Raw genomic sequence first — 14,519 nt, 5'->3', positions numbered from 1 at the left:
GTTTAAGGTATTTCTCCCGCCTTCCTAGCGTGCCTTCGTGGTGTAGTGGTTCTGTACGCTGGGCCGGTATCCAGAGGTCTATGGTTCGATTCCCGGCGAAGGACACAAACCTATTTAGTTAGATGAAAATTATAAGCGGAGCAATAGCAAACGTTGTTGAAATTCCCTGAGATCAGGTGCTTTCCCTCGATATATCTCAAGTGAGGGAGAAAAGCCAATTAGATTTAATCTATTTCTTGAAAAATCCACGTTGTAGCACTGAGTCATTTGCTCTATCGAGATCCTTACATGATGAAATTCAGTGAAGCTGGCTTTCTGTACTTCCTCCATTTACACGGCATGCACACGAGCGTTCTTCAGATTTTCTTTGTCCGCTGGTCACAGTCCATTCCTGTGGGCGTGGTTTCGAATCTCACTTCGACGTAGTAAACTTTCTGTAAATTTTTTAATCTTTTTGACTTCTTTTTTATTTTTGTGTATAGTTGTGATATTGTGCATTGCTTTATTTATTTATTGAATTTTTGCGTTTATAGAAATAGGTTTAGGCTTTTGTTTGTGTGCAGTCAATGTAGTACGTATGGCTAGTTATTGTGCATAGTATATAAAGGGCCGTCACTAGGCTTTTCGCCCTCCGGTGCGAAATCTGCAAGTTCTAAATTCTGCCGTCTTGCCGCCCTGTGCGATTGCACCTATAGCACAGGCTTTGGCGCTGTCCCTGGGTGTAACACAAGATGTTACATAAAGAACTTCTCACTAATACTTGAAATTTAGGAGTTACAATGTGAAAATTTATGATAGTTAAACAAGCAGATGAAAACGTTTAATGCCTCTAAGACTTAAGTAGACACTTTGGTCATTGTATTCCTCAGAACTGTAGTCAGGAAAAGAAACTATAATAGCAGTCTTAACGAAACAAATTTTATCATTTATGCAGATAAATAAAAGTAAACACTGGTATTTCTGAATATAAGAAGCATGATATAAAAAAGGTATCAAAATTCATATGAAGCGCCAATTCTGTTTGTGCTCTCCTATCTCAACAACAGATGGCAGCACGAACGCCTTTTTGTAACAGCCACAGTAGACGAGCAAAATTGCTTTATGTACTTTTAATTACACGAGAGTGAAAAATTGAGTCTAGCCCTAAAAGAGACTTTGCATCCGAAAAATAAAACTTCAGCTGACGCTGGAGAACACGTATTTGAACTGCAGATATGCCAATTATTTTCAGAAAATATATGGAAATAAAAATTTACAAATCTGTGCAGCAATTAGAAAACACTAGCGCCAAATCACACAACCTACAAACATAGAAGGGTCTATATGCAAAAAAAAAACCAAACGAACGGAGGAGGGGAATATCTGAATTTCCCTAGGGAAAATAAACATAAAAGTTTTATCTGAAAATATATAATTTTATAAGCATATTTAGATAACTCAAGTATTTTCAATAAAAATACTTCTACAGTTATGTATTATGTATGTTTGCGCTTTATTGTTATAATATTAAAAGAATATTTTTAAAATATTAGTTTTATTCCTTAAATTCAGACTTAATAACTAACCATTGAATCAAATGACTGTTTAATATATCTCTGTTTTAGTTACGGTAAATTAGTTCGTTAAAAACAGAAGTTAAAATATTTTAATAAATGTAATTCAAGGTTTTTAGAATTAATTAAAAGATAAAAGTTTAAATACTAATAATATCAATTTTACAAAAAGAAAAATTTAAACATTCTTATAAAAACTAATTATTATCAGCTTGTAATATTAATTAAGAAGATAAGACTTTAAATACTGATAACATATTTTTGTTAAAAGCTCAAATTAAGCATTTTCGCAAAATTTCATTACTGTATCTGAGCACACTGTTATTATTAGAAGACTTTTAAACGCTAATAATGTATTTTACGAAAAGTACAAATTCAATTTTTTCTCAAAATTCTATTTATATTGTCATTGCTAATTATATTTATTAGAAAATTGAAATTTTAATCTTCTAGTCGCGGTGGTTTATCACGGTCAACTGAGAGGGCTACCCTTATGAAGCTCCGTGTTATTCGCAACTGTTAAGTAAACATGAGATATTTCTCTTAAAAAGTCCACTACGAATGCACTTTTTTCCAGGTAGGATAATTTTCTTGTGCTTTTGTTGTATCAAATAAATTGTCCATCATTTTGGAACTTAATACATTTTACAAGTCCATTATGTGAAGTACACACATTTGTTAAAATAGCTGTTATTTATATACTACCACTGCAAAAATATACAACTAAATCATATATAACAAATGCCATTTAATTTAAAATTTATTTTCTATGCATATATGGAAAGAAGTTTCTTAATGTGGTACACATTCGCGTGAAGTGTAACACACGACTGCGAATAAAGGAAAGAATAGAGTGGAAGATATTTTTGAAGGGGGCAAAGAAAATTACTAGGTATCAAAAACCAAATGTATTGTATTTACGGGGAAAAAAATGCCTTACTTTACTGTCTAAAAATAAAACAACACATCTGCCGACTGCAAGAGAATTAAAAGTATTCCACCATCTGCTGCGTTAATGCATTTTCTTCGCTTTTACATTGTTTTTGTCAATGTTTTTTTGCATGTGGACTATTTGTGCATCAGCAGATAAAAGAAATATAGTAATATTTAGCTCAGAAGTTTTACAACGAGTCATCAAATTATCATCGTCGTATGCTAGAAAATTCAGTCTTATATAAAACCGGATAAATGTCATATGACATGCTACTAAAGGGCTTAATGTGCTCTTAAGAAACTTATAAATACAGTGGGAGAAAGGAGCCTCATAGAACTCAAAACCTATCGCACTCTTGTACTCCATCAATCCATTCTTTATTTGTAGACGTTAGAAGCTTCTATAGATTAAATCTTCTCATATTTTGGGACCCGTTGAGTCACACTGCACCCACGCGACTTAACAGATCATTCGACAAGGAATTAAAGTTTTCACTGATCGTTCCTGTGGCCTGTCAAATTGCTTGTTCTCGGAGGTATTGCCTTTCGAAGTTATATAAGATCCTTTGTGTTAAAACATACATTAATGAACAATCTAAATAATATTCGTATTTTTACTACTTTACTTTTATATTTTATTTTACTTATAGAAATTTATAATTGGTATAGTTTATAATACCTCTAGTTCGGATGACTTGCAATGTATGCGATTTTCCATATAAAAATACTTAAGTGGAACTAAAATTTGTGTTTTATAAGAGAAATTCTTTACAACCGAAGCTGATTCAAAAGCGGCTGAGCTCTATGCTGTGCTGTCAAATTGAAATTGTATGCACATATGAAAATTTTGCTCAAAAATTTCTGCAAGGGTAAATGAAGAACATAGCAAAATGGCATTCTGTGAAAATGTTTAATCAAATGACAGCTTCTCATTATATGCGGAGATCAAAGAACATGCACATGCACGCTCTTTGCATTAGTAAACAATTTCGGGAAAGACTGAATGCAATCGGCACGAAATGATTGAAAACTAATTTTAATTTTATCTTTTCATCTGATAGATAAAATGTAACTCTGAATTCTGGAAATTCCTTTTTTGTATTTGGAAAATGGGAGACGATGAAACATTCATCTTCCTTAGATTCTCAGCCGAAGACCTTAAAATTTATCAAGAGAAAAAAGATACAAAATATGTATAAATGCAGTTCGTTGGACTTTCTGGTTTTCCTAATATCCGAAACTGACGTTTCGTAATTTTTATCAGCATAGAAATACTTTATATTTTAACATTTTTAATAACCAAAACTTTTTTACATTGGTGATTATTGTAAGGGCAGTCATATGTGTATTATTGTAATCAATAAAATATGTATCTAACACCCTGTATTGTATATGCAAAGATAATATAGAATATAATTTCATTCAGAAAAGGCCCAATATTGTAACACATCGGTTCAGAAACAGTTGTTTGCCGGCTGCATGATAATGAGTTTTATCTTTAAATTAATCAGCAGTGCCAGCATTTAGCCATCATTCCTTGACAGATCATGTCCTCTTCTTTCTTCTCCGAGAACTCAGTACAGACGCATACAGAGAGAATTCGCTTAGCATTTACAGTATTGAGACTTTGCCCTCTATTTAATATTTTCGTATGAGTAAATCCAGCTCTCTCTGCATTTCTTTCTTCAATCATTTTACATTTGTAAAGAGTAAGGTAACTTTGGTAAGTATTTTGGGTGCTTTCAAAAGGCTTACCAAAAAATTATAAATATGTCAAAAAAGTTTTCAAAGTCAAAAATCGTTTTAACATATTTTTAAAACACAAGAAAAACCAATTAAAGAAGAAATACATTTAAGAAGAAAAAAGAAAAGAATAAAATTTAGTGGGAGAACAAAGAAGTAAATATTGAAAAATGTACTCACGAAAACTTGAAGTTAAAAAATTTAACTGTAGAGTAATTAGAAGCAATGACAAAATAGAGACGATTATATGCAAGGAAGCAGCATGCGTATCATTTTTGGCGGAAATATAAATGAAAACAGCATTAATTGGGGCTGCAGAAACACTAATTTAAACGGCAAGGCCTTGCAGTTGTTCAACCTCAATAATCCTATCTCAGTTTATGCGCCGGGAGGAAGCTATAGGTGGTGATCATTTCACCCAGGAAGACAACTTGACATTCTGGACTTAATACTTACTCTGGCATCCCTATGGCAATAGATGCTATGGATGGGCTCACTTCGGACCACATTTCGATCAGAGCTGCATTGAATATCTCAAAAATCAAATCGCCCAAGATTAAAACCCATACAGACTGAATTTTTTCTTAATATTCTCCAGAAAAATCAGTCTAAAAGCAAAGGTCTCGCAAATCAATTTGATATTGATAAATTTACATTGCACTTAAACGCTTATCATGAAACCACCAACACTATACTAAATGTAAAGAATTATGCAGGAAAACTCCCGAAAATTATAAAGCAACTTGTTAGAGTTATCCCGTCAACAAAAAGATTAAAAAAGAAATTAAGAAATTCCATACTGAAAAGTGGGAAGAAAAAAATTGAAAATATGGAGCTAAATGATGGATCATTTTGGAAATTCTCAGATCTCTTAAGAATAAAAATAATTTTAAGCTGCCTTACTTCTGCAAACTCTACTGTATACTCCAGATGTTGACAAAATGAGAGCTTTCCCTGAACACTCCGAACAAAAATTCCCTCTAACCTGACACTGGTGAACCCAGAGTTCATCCCATAAGTTGAAAAACTTGTTGGTTCCTCAACTTGTTTCCTCTCAGCAAGCCTCACTACCTGACCTCACTACTCCTGGTGAAATTAAAAAAAAAAAATGCTTAAGACAGACATTAAAAAGGCCGAGGCTTTGACGAAATTATCAAGAACATGTTACAAAATTTAACTTCCAACACAGTTGCCAAATTCATTGGAAATTCACTGCCTGCCTGATTTTTATTTTCCAAATCCTTGAAAAAATGCCAAGACCTTTGTTTCCACCAAGCCTGAAAAAGACAGCATTATAATAAAGAATTTTTCGCTTTATAAGTTTGCTTTCCAATCTCAGCAAAATTTACGAACGCATTATCTTAGAAAGAAAGAACCCAGTTACTTCCCTCTGACTAATATGGTTTGGTTTATTTGATTACGGGAAAACATCACTAAGGCTATTTGTCTAAAGGGTTGGGATGCCTTCGTGGTAGATTTTCTATGTGAAACTGGCTCTTATACCCATTACACATGGGAGAAACCACGAAAATGCCTATGCAGCTAGCCCGTTCACCGGGATTCAAAACTTTGGATACCAGTGTTCAGCGACTTTACGATGCCAGAAGGATTCAGAAACAATTGTCTACTTCAAAGGAACCAGTGAGGCTGGTTGAATTCATCGGGACAGCTTTGAACCACAAGAAATGCACTTTAGCTGTGAGCTCTATCCAACTGAATAATGCTATCTCCTAACTCAGGATTTTGTTCACTGAAGACTGGTGTAGGAAATGAAGAATCAGTATAAATGTCTCAAAGTGCTAGAAAAATAGCACTGAACACAATCTACTTATTTGCGGACATTGTGAACCATTTACATTATGAAAGTTAGCTAAGGGTTATTGTTAACCAAAGGTTCACATGTACTTGTGAAGCACGTCATAGGAAAAGCTTGTGGTATCAACAACCAGCTTTCTGTACCCGTAGGAAATTATTCTGGGCGCATTATAAGGCGAATTCTATGCTATGGATGTGAGCCTGGGCACAGCCACAAATTCTTTCATTAGTTGTATTTAATCGACTGGTCTCGTGTCTCTCCCTAGTCGCGCCTTAAGAAGGCAGACTTCCGAAAACTTCAAGTAGTATAGAATAAGATTTTGAGAAAAAAGTTAAATGCTGATTACATGGTTAGAAACAAACTCATCCACGATGAGTTCAAAATCGACTCGATAGTGGATCATGTTACTAAATAAGCGTTTCGTCAAAACTAGACTTAACTGTGATGCTGAAATGTTTTCAGAATTCCTTAGCAAGCAAGCCATTCCTGAAGATAATGTGATCAAACCATTAACTATTTACATGCTTAGAGAGCACAACTCGTAACCTGGCTTTGCTGCTGATGTTTACTTGTTTTCTTGCGTGGCGTGATTTTTATCTCTCGTCGCTTTCCATTTGATGCTCGTCAATTTCCAACAATAGGGTACCGGAGACAATGGTCTGCCCACTTTTACTTCACGTGTTTGACTGTCCTTGGAGTTTCACTTGCTTGCTCGTCAAAGTCATGTGACCTCAGAGGTTTAATAGTCTTATCCAGCTTATCGGTCTGATCGAATTCTTTCGTGCATATTGCGGTGATATATGTGGTAGCACATCAAATTAATGAGTAATTAAAAGGCATTAATGATTTCTGTACTTAAAGTCTATGAAAAATCTAATGTCCCTACAAAAAATTTTAAAACAGTTGAATAATATCGCTATTTAAATTTTAATAGTTAATATGAATTTCATTATTCATTAAAGCTAATGAGAACTCAATAACTCGCTTTTATATAAAGAAATGTAATATAATTACTTAATATAATAAAGAAATGTGATAATAATAATAATTCCTGAGTAACATGTTAACAAAGGAACAGACGAAAAAATAAATTCCTAGCTGCTGTATATAATTCTGAATAAGAAAACCAGAAATACGAAATCACCCTTCTCTTATACACATTTACTTAAAGCTTATTTTCATATCTGTAGCGTATAGAGTTCGCTGCTTTTTAAACAAAACGCTCCGCTAACGTTTAACTGAGTAAGTGGAGATGGCCAATTCCAACTAGCTGTGTTCAGTGCTGAGTATATTTGCCAAAATATTTTTTCAATGTTAAGAAGACTAATCCAACTATCAACAAAGACAAGATCTATTTAATAGGTGCAAATGGAATACTTAATTAATGCAATGTAAACTAGGACTAACTAAGAGTAGGAATGCCTTTTTGGACTTTTCTATAGTGTACGCTCTTAGGAAATGTTTGATCAATATTCTTGCTCCCAACAAGTACATGAGTTTGCACAGTAGAAAACTCTCCGGTGTTTGCCCAGTAGAAATCAATTAGACTTGATTTCTACTTGCCCACAAAAATTAATTAGACTAGCAATATTTTTTATTTTTTAGTATGCAAATAATGTTGCAAATTGACTATCTTGTAAGGTTTTATGCGTGTTAATCAATTATCGCATTATTTTTTCTTTTACCGTCAGTTCTGTTTTCGTCGGCTCTCGCAAAGATGTAAATTTTAATTAGTGTATACAAAGTACAGAGTTTTCGAGTTTTATAAGAGAGCTACTGGAACATTCGCTGATCGTCTCGATACTATTTTCTCCCAGCTTCTGAATTTACTTGATGTCGCCTTTAACTTTACCAACCATATTTGAAAACCTGACTCAAAATTTGAGGGCTTTAACATAATGCGCTATCGCAATCTTGAAATATATTATATTTTAAATACTTTTGTTTTAACTTTGTTTTTATTATCATCGCTGAGAGTGGAGAATTTTCTAGTATTAAAATTGCTAGGCCGAAGAAATAATAAAAATGGTTGGTTTAAACCTTCTTCTGTGTTCGACATTACAATCGTATGCAAAATTAAGAGAATTTACCCATTTTGTCGAAATTCTGAAAAACTAAGGAACAGCATTTTATAAAATTTGGTATTAATGTACATTTATAACAGAGAAAGAAGTATATCGTTTATTCTATATACGTATGATTATCAGTAAACCTTATAAAGTAGGGATGTCCAAAATCCAAGTTGGGATGTCTAATTGAAAATGAGTCTAATACGAGATATGTCTAATACGAGTCCCCTCTCACAGCCAGAAAGGTCGCACAGCACGATGGCATACTGGACAGAAGAAAGTTGAAGAGTCCCTGTGGCACTCGATCCCACTCCTGCAGCAAGGCAGTTTTCAACTCCGGGATGGTTCACGGGGGTTACGGCGAGATGAAACTGCCCTCCCAAGAGCGTCCTAAATATGCTGTATAGGGTTTATGTCAGGAGATCTTATAAGGTACTTCTCCCACCTTCCTAGCGTGCCTTCATGGTGTAGTGGCCCTGCATGCTGGACCGGTATTCCAGAGGTCCGTGGTTCGATTCCCGGCGAAGGCGTGTGCTCATTTTTCATCTTGCCTGCTTCCAAAAATACATAATGTCTCTACAGTCTGACTGGCACATCCACGCGGCAATTATTCTCAATTTTCAGATAATCTTCGACCAGCTGATACCTATGTGGACGAGCGTTGTCTTCCATTAACAGGAGCTCAGGACCTGAAAAGTCGAACATAGGGCTCTAAATGGCCGTTTAGACAGGGGTGTATTTAAGCTAACGGAGTCAGTTCCATGTGTCGACTAGAACCGCTATGCGTGCAGTTCAGATTTTCAACTTGCTGCGTTATGGGGAAAAACTAGTTTTGAAGATGGGGCGGCTCAATCAGTTGTCTCCGTTAGCTCAAATAAACCCCACTCTAAACGGCTAAGATCTCATCTGTCTGTACACGCTACAGCAGTAAAGAAGCCTTTGCCAAACACATACATGGAGGAAACGTGCAGTCGTCCAAAACAGTGCCTTCCCAAACGATTACACATGCACCACAGTAGTGGTCCCTTTCCCTGATGAGAAAAGGATGGTATCGTGTTTCAGGCTCTCTCCACAAAGAGGTACGCCGAGAATTAGTGTCCAGGCTGAATCTTGATTCATCTGTAAAAAGCGGGGTGCTGCACTGAAAGTCTTGTCATGTTGTCTGCACCATGCTAAACGCACTCTCTTGTGTGCTGTAGTGAGCGGGACATAAACAGCGGGTTGTGGTGAAGTGGCCGAAACCGCTACACAAACCCAGGGCTGTAATATAGGGTTGAAATGAACTTCTAATTCAAGTTATATCAATAACACGAATTTTAATTAAAATAAAAACATTAACAACCTTTCCTTGCCCCCCCTTCGAGCTGCGTTTTATTTATTTGATCTCAATGTTTTTGTCGGTTTTTACTGGGTTTCTTAATTTCAAAACTTTGTTAACGTAATGCGCTATCGCATTATACACGAGGAATGATAGTTCTAGCGGGCCAACATGCCCATAGCTCCAGCAGGAAAGAAGTACTGTCTCTTCTCAGGAAACCACCGTTTATATCTCACTGGGTCGTTACTTGCGCTGAACTCCCGGAGGGGGAAAATTCCTTCCTTCGTACATAACAAAAGTGTCTATCTCCTGACCCTGATGAAAAGACTTCTTTTATCTTTTTGTCTATTGGAGTGACCTTCGAGGCTGCATCCGGAATAATTAACAAAGGCACCTCATTTCACAGGATTTCTCTTGAGGAAAAATTTTCCTCAGTTAAAAATTGCAACATGTTATGCCAGGAAAGATATGCTTATCTGCACGTATTCTGCACAGGATGTGGCTGTCCCAGCCTAGGAGCCTGCTGAAGTGCCCAGCACCTGAGCCTTCACAGGATTTCACCACTGATCTGAAAGAGGCGCAATCTGAAATCATTCATACCTAGACAAAGAACCTCTATGCGACCTTATCACAGGGTCTTCTAGAGAACAATGTGTCTTCTAGAATACATTCCTATCTCATGAAGCCTTCGGACAATTGTAGACCGTGAAACTTGGGTTGCAGTGGCCGCATACAGCACATGCGTGAACTATGAAGTTGTAGCAATCTTGTATCGCTGCGCTCAAAAGGCAAAATAACGAAGCTCATTCGTCGTTGTGTATCATGATCGACCTTGTCCAGGTCTTCTCAATATGAACGCAGTATCCTGAAATTGTTTCCATAAATTACAGGTGACACTGGGCGTTACACTGAGCTCAGCAGTCCAACTGATCATGTGCTTGGCCTGCCTCCAGTCTATCGATAGTTCTCCATCTCATTCCGTCATCCATACTTTCGTGGTTATTGATTTTACCTGATACCTTATAAAATTTAACCGATTTTTGCGAGAAACACGGCGAATGTCATGAAGGAGTACGTTCGCACAAATCGGCGAATATCTTGCGTGCTTTTGTATCTCCTCCATAATCGAAGCTCCGCAGAAACGCACGTGAGTATACTGCACTAAAATATTAAGACGCGGCAACATCAGTATAGCTAGATAAGTCACCTGACTGTCTTCACGGAGCGTTTAGTGTAGTTAGGTTAAGGTAACCAAATATTATACATTGTGGTTACTTAAACGTGGTAAAATCTGTACTGATCAAAACCTTTCACAAAACTCTGCTTATGAATATTCTGTTAATATATTAATATTAGAAATTTTTATATAAACTAATATTTTAGTTTTAGTTGCATACGTATTTCTACATTTCATTCATCAATTTATGCACAATATCAGAATTTTCGTTAAGTATGAAATGAAACTTTAGTAAAAATCTCAATCAAATTTTTTGTCAAAAAGGAGTCAAAATAATTTTTATTTTATTTTTAGGTTGAGTATAAATATTTACTAAACATAATTAGGGATAGGAAGGACGTATAAAGTATTACAAAACTGATTTTCTTTTCCTTTTAAATGTGAAAATGCCATAACATGAACATATTCCTTATTTAAAGCATTTTCTTAACTAGAAGTATACTTCTACGACCAGCGGTTGCAAAAATAAAGGCCGCTTAAAGGTTTTTATGCGTGCACAGTGTATATCAACAGATCCTATTAAAACATTAATAAGAATTATTAATTGCCGTCATTTAAATTAACTTTGCTTACCTTTGGATTTAGATCTATTTGGTCCTGCGCAAAGTACGTTTGTAGAAATCCTAAAAATAAGATGTATTTAAATGTGCAACAGGAATTCCGAATGAGGATATGGCAACTCACCGACTGTAAAGACCGATGAGGCAAACTGGATGTGACAGTTTTCGTAATTGGGGTACTCATCTTTGTTTTATCAAGCAGTTAACATTTTGACCTGGTGGACTGGATAATATGTAAAACTATCTTTCTACATGTCATGAATCGTGGTCATAAATGGATAAATCGGGGATCACCAGAACAAAGATGAATGAATTAAAATATTAAAAATAAGAATGATGATCTTATGAATCTATATAGTGATGTATGTCAAGAACTGTGGAAGTTCTTAAATTTGCGCTAAATATAACAACTAAACACAAATTTAACGATTACGTATTTGGATATTTGAACGATTTCACTTTTTGAAAAGGCTAGTTCTCATACATGACTTGCGCGTTTGTAAGCAGAGCGCGTAACTGATTTTTCACCGTACAGTTTATTTTAAAGCCATATAAACACAGATATATTTGCAAGTAAACTTTAGGGCAAGTGAATTAAAATTTATACTGGACTTTCTTTTTGGGGTATTTAATAACATTAATTTATTATGGGGATAATTAATTTGAAGTATTTAATCACAGAAGTTAATTTTTTTCTTTCAGCGCAGTCACAGAGGTGAGAGAGGTGAGAGTTATCTGCAAGAGCTGTTAAACTTTGCATATCAAGCTGTATCCTGGCATTTTATTCCTTCCCATAAGCATCTATATTTAATTATTTAATTCTTTATTAGAGTTCTAAGATTTCACGACATTTAGAAAGGCATATCAAGATACAGGCAGAAGCAAGGCTGGTACCTAAGCATTCCCCCAAGTACATTAGGTAACGCTGGTTTCGTAAGGAAACATGGGAGGCAGATGAAAACCTCGTCCACCTTCGCTCGGCCAATTCGCGGGCCAAACATGGCCTGTAAAGGCAACGCAACCTTATCCATGTGCAGGAACACCGCCATTCATCTATTTACTGAAATATCACTTAGTATGTAAGTTTACAGATAATAAACATGTGCAGAAAGTTGTGCATACAAAAAATAATGCATATACTACTTCAATAACTGGATAATGTAGTATTACAAATTTACCTCTTTGCCATGGTTGCACAAAATCTATTTGCTTATCTATAGCTTAACACAAAATATTTGTAAACATATGCAGGATCTAGAAGCTTGTGTTAAAGGTTCTGCAGATCCTATTAGACTGCTAGCAAAAAAAAAAAGAAAAAAAGATAAAGTAACTTTTTTTTGTTTAAGCCTTAATGGAACATGAAGGTATAGTTTGTGCTTCAAACGAACTTCTGCTACCTCGCGATTGTTTAAATTAACGTAACAAAATGTTAAATTCAGATGCAGGTAACATAATGGGAGTCTACACGTAAAATAACCTATTTAGACTGGCTCAGATATTTACTGGAGCGTATTTCAAAACATTGGCTAGCAAGACGCTAACGCCGGACTACAAACTATACTCAGAATTGGACGCAGCTGCCCGAAAAATACACGAAAACAACTAATTTACATTCTGATGAGGAATAAGAAAAGGAAACGTTATAGTGAAGCTTAAATCATAATAATTGGTTAGTTAATATAAAATATATTGCATGCTTACGTTTGCATTGTAACAGTTGTTTTCCTCTAGAAGTTCTTACAGAGGTTCCTAAGATGCAGGAAATCTGTTGAATCAGTTTCTTTTAGGGTACTAAAAAACTACTACTTACTGCAAGAGTTAAAAAATGATAAGTTGCAGTTTTCATATTAAGGTAGCAAAATGTCAGAATTATGTGACTATAATACTAATTTTTTTTTCAACAACCACAGTGATTGAATTCATCGAGTAAAGATGAACTCTTCAATCTTTTCATCCTCTCATTATTGAGAGCTTTGTCTAATATGCACTGGAAGGTGGTTAACCGATGCGATACCTTCAGGAGAGGGAAAAGGCAGTATAAGCAGCCTTAATTGGGAAACAAACCGTACTCTTTGTTTCAGTGTGGGCATCAACATATGTTAGCCATCATACCATTAGCGGCGGCATAATACTGATATTACTCCCCAGCATGATAACTATTTCCTGTAAAACATATTACTAACATAGTATTAGACTGAAGAGACTATTCACCCGCAGTCTTGTTTTCTTAGAAATTGATCTAATTTTTTATGCAGCCCCCTTAGAAACATTAACATGCATGCTTCATTCTTATTAAGTTATTGAGAGATTACATTAATTTATATATTTCCATAAGGAATCGAATGATTTAAAAAAATCTGTTGCAAGCAAGTGGTATTCAGTTTGTAGAGTTTAGATATCTTTTTGGCAATCATAAACTGTAATTAAACTTTAGATAAACTGGCAACTAATTATCGTCAAGTCTAAAATAACAACTGAAACTTCAGAATAGTGTAAAAGAACTATTTAAAACTAAATAAAAAGAGAAGGTACACTTTGAAATCAGACAGCCTCTTTCGATGAGCTAACTTAAAGAACAATGAGCTAAATTGTAAAATTTAGATTTAAATAAACTAGCAGCCGAAGGCTACAAAAATCAATTAACTCGAAGTTGGTTCAAAACCGGTGTGAATATTAACTATCGCTAATTATACTGCAAAGTCGAAGACTGCAAATTTTATCTTATATAGCAATCTAGTAACGTGGCCTTGAGAGGCAGAACACGCTCAGTCTTATAATCTAAAAACCTCACCTTAAATACACGCGAGCTAAATTTGCATTCTGGCCCAAGAACAGAAGGCAGAAGTAAGAGTAAAGATCCAATCATAAAATAACTGGTTAATTAACACAAAGAAACCTTACAAACTCATGTGTAATACTGGATTTAAAGTATTTAACTATTTTAAGAGGGTTTGTTTCGAAATGTCTTCTTTTCTCGCAGACACAAATAGGTTCCTTTTCCAAGACTCTACAATAAAGAATAAAATTAACATTTTTCCCGAGCCAGAATGTTATTCTATATCTTTTCTACAATTACCTTTTTCCACAGCACTGCAGTTCCGCTATTAACTGCAGTGCTTCCTTATAAAGGTTTCTTTTCATGTCAAACACGTACTATAAGCCATTTTTTATAATGTTTTGTCAGACCGCATTTTAATTTTCATAAGAATTCGAGAGAGCGGAAACTCTATCCTCGTAAGCTTGACTTGATAGTCACAGAGGAAAAAGTCGAGAGCATTAGATCTGGACTG

Source organism: Stegodyphus dumicola, chromosome X1 (assembly GCF_044657685.1).
Source record: "Stegodyphus dumicola isolate Sdum_Otavi_A_Nest chromosome X1, ASM4465768v1".
NCBI classification, from domain to species: Eukaryota; Metazoa; Arthropoda; class Arachnida; order Araneae; family Eresidae; genus Stegodyphus; species Stegodyphus dumicola.
This window is presented reverse-complemented; position numbering follows the sequence as displayed.